Source organism: Geospiza fortis, unplaced genomic scaffold (genome assembly GCF_000277835.1).
Source record: "Geospiza fortis unplaced genomic scaffold, GeoFor_1.0 scaffold53, whole genome shotgun sequence".
Lineage (NCBI taxonomy): Eukaryota > Metazoa > Chordata > Aves > Passeriformes > Thraupidae > Geospiza > Geospiza fortis.
In genome coordinates this window covers 5,454,539-5,458,288 of record NW_005054305.1, presented here as the reverse complement: position 1 = coordinate 5,458,288, position 3,750 = coordinate 5,454,539, and positions in this window count along the sequence as shown.

The following is a 3,750-nucleotide window of genomic DNA, read 5'->3' as shown; positions in this document are numbered from 1 at the left end:
AGTATGCCTGACCTAAATTAGGCATTTTGCACATTTTATTAACAATGCACAGTAGCAGAAACCCCTGACCAAAATACACGCTGTGCCTCTCCTGAGGTGGCCTACCAAGGAAGCAAATTTCACATCCAAGGATGCGATCCAACATAAACATCTGGCTGCAGGTTCTTGGTTACGCGACCAACAAAGGTTGCACCATCCTGCTGCTCAGGGAAAAGTGGCTTCCATGTTTTCCAAACTCTTTATTGGTGCTATGTTGCTTCATGTGTAGTGAGCACAGCCAGACAGAAAAGTACTCTGAACTATCAAAGGAAGCAGTAAGGACTGGTTTGCCATTCTACCTCAATAGCTTGCCATCTCAGCAGTAGAAAGTAGCTGATTTTACAGAAAAAGAGTAGAAATCATAAATTATTGAATTATCCCTCCTACCTATAAAAAAAATATACATAATCTCTTCCAGCTTCCAACCATTAGCATTTTAGAACTTTTTGAATGAAAGGTGAAACTGCTTTTAATATCAAAGATCTAATTATTATGATATTTAGATTATGAGAAAGTATGCAGTCCTTCCCAGCTTGTCTTTTCCATTGTTACCAATTGTGTATCCCTCTAACATACTCCTTCTTTTTTCCAAGCTCAAGAATATAGTCCACTTAGTCTCCACAGCTACTATCTTTTCTTGTTGTTTTTCTTGGTACTGTTTTTGCTTCTACTACCCCTTTTATGAAATAGCTTAACAGAATTGCAAATATATCCTTTTCAATATATGGAGGTACCTGTGGCTACAGAGAATATAACATTAAACATTAAGAGGTTTATGTTGTTTCTTTCAAAAGAATTATGCTGGTTTATTTCCCTTTGATTGACATTAGTCACTGAGCTCAGGATATTTGCAGAGAATGATATAAAATCTGTTTTCAGCAAAGTAGCAGCAAGGCTAGAGCCTGCCATTCTATTCGCATTACATTAGTTCCATTACTATATTAATTTGAAATTCCAGTTATCAATTTAGCATCTTTTCACTCACCTTTGAGTGAAACATGGTAACATTTTTGTTTTACTTTGGGTAGCCAGCCTTAAATATGGCTGGGTATAAATAAATATGAATACGACAAATTCTCCATTGTTACTGTGTTACTACTAATCTCCTTTCACACATCCTTGATGAAAAGATGGTCAGGTCCAGCTGCCAATCTCCCCTACAACACAACTTACAAAATTCTTCTTTTCCCTATTTTCTTCTTTTCCCTATTTAAAACCATTTATGGCCACAGAAAAACCTCTACTCCTATTGCAATTTTAATTTAGGATATTTTTTAGTGATAGGCTTTATCAAGCTCTTGGATGAAACTCCTGCATTGAACAGGTGAAACTTAGCAATTTATGTATTGAGTCCAGTCTTACACTCTGCTTGATTTTTGAGATGAAACGGCCCTCTATGACAGTCATGCTAACTCTTCCAATATTACATATGTCTTCACATGCTCACTGAGCCCACCCTTTAATAATCCCTTATACTAACTGGTCTCCAAGATAATCAAATTACAAGTAAGTTTTTTTTTGTCAAAGATTTCCCCCCAAGACTATCACGTATATCAGTGATGTCAAAGTTTGAAGTAAAACTGTTGGAGGATTCATTCTGCAATTATGTGATTCTGTTGTGGAATTTGGTAGGGTCTCTGTGCCCAAAATAGCATGAAACAAGGGATGTTCCCCCCCCACACACACTCTTGTTGCTCGACTCTAGACCTAAGAATGCACTCACAGGAACTTTAAATATAAACATATCCTTGCCCACCTACAGTCAAAAGCATGGTGTAGGAAGAAGGTTAATTCAGAGCTCCAGCTATGAGAGATTGCTCATGACCAAACCAAAGCCTTAAAATCAGTGTATAAGCTCATGGACACACAGCTCATAGGGCAGGGATTTACTCTAGTTACACAATACAGCTCTTCCTATGGGCAGGACAGCCCATTGTCAAATACCTCTCTGCTGTATAAATGCTTCCTGGTGATGAGGAAGGCATGAATGACTCTAAAAAAGTGCTGTGACTAAAAGGCATTTACTCAGGTCGAATTTCCAACTGGATTTTTGAACAGCGGAGTGACTTTGATGCAACTGACATTAAGGAAGACCCAAGATTTTCTGGGAGGAACTCATGGTAGCACCAGAGCACATGAGAGACCAACCAAGCTGTGTCCAAGTCAGTGCCCTCTCTAGCCCACTGTGCTTTCTCCAGCTGTGGCTGTAAGGCAACAGCCAGAAAAAGTAAGAAAAAGGCAGCCTTGGGCTGAGGGTACCACAATCCCATCTCATTACTATTCCTGTACATATCTCTCCTTCCAGCATTTGCCTGCTGTCTTCCCTTAATTCCTGCTTTCTCAACCACAGCAGCAGCATCACGTTCAGTGTAGGGGTCCAGTGTGTTACTGCAAATACTGAACAGCATGTAGGAGGAGGAAAACACGAGTGGTACGAAGCCAGGCCAGAATTTTAAGATTGTTAATTAGGGCTTTGGAATAGACAGTCTGGGTCAACCCAATCTAGGCACCTATTCTGACAGATGTGGGTTTGCCCCACACTGACACTAAGTAAAGAATTCAAAAGCTCAAAAATGAAGTTTTGACCACAAGGTAAATATTCTGAGTTATTAGGTTTGGATGGAAATTATTGCAGGTCCAGACAATTCATTCCCTTTCTATGTCCACAAGTGCTTGAATGGAGTGTAATGAATTAAAACAATCAGAAATTTGGCCCTGTGCTTCCCACCAGGCTGGAAACCTCACTAAGGCAAAGAGCAGGATCTGGTGCAGCTGCAGGGGGCTTAGGGCTCTTATTTTGTGCTTATCTGAACACTTCAAGAGGGACAGCCACTGTGAGGTTGCTTCTTAAGACAAATCATGCTTTACCAGTTCAAAGAAAAAAAAAAAAGAAGTGTTACAGCCCTTTTTTGTCTTCTCCCACTGAGTCTGTATGACGTTATTTGGTGCAATGTTTAGGGTGCAACCATCAGCAGAGCCATCCTGCAACACCAACATGCCATGGAGTACTGCAGCACATAGTTGTGACTGTTATCATAGATTATCACAGGTTACCTACGGAGTGCCCCATGCCCGCAGTGCACTGCTATGTAACCAGCTGCTCACACACCTCTGTGGATGCCCACGTGTTGGGGGCGACACGGCCATGCTTTTAGGCATTCCAGCATTCCCATGCCCATACAAACGTGCACATCCCACTACCACTGTCCGATGGTTTCACCCCTCCCTACCTTCTTGCCACCTACAGTCACTACTGGTGACCTCCAGCAGTGAATGTCTCATGCTGTCAGATGCAACTCATCTCTCCTTATTAGCTTAAAATTGTAATAAACAGGTTTATTTCTCAGTATTTTTGCTTCTAACTGTGAATTTCAATGTACACCAATGTAAACAAATACTGCAACCTACTTGGTCTCCTTTTTGGCGTGCTTTGGGACTGGCTACAACTCAGTAATAACTGTTTCTGAAGCAAAACGTGGAATAAAATGTAGCCGGCAATAGAAACAGCATTCCTTGCTTCAGGCTGAAAGGTCTTTTGGGCGCAGGCGGCTCCCACGGGAAGCCCACCTCCCCGAGTCTCCGGGTTTGTCACTGTCATTTCGGCTTTTATTCACCTGAAGCCACTTCGAAACCCAGAACCCACACACACAGATCACCACAATCGTCCCGAAAAGAAGAGACCCGGCCGGAAATCCTAAACTTTGTCCCTGA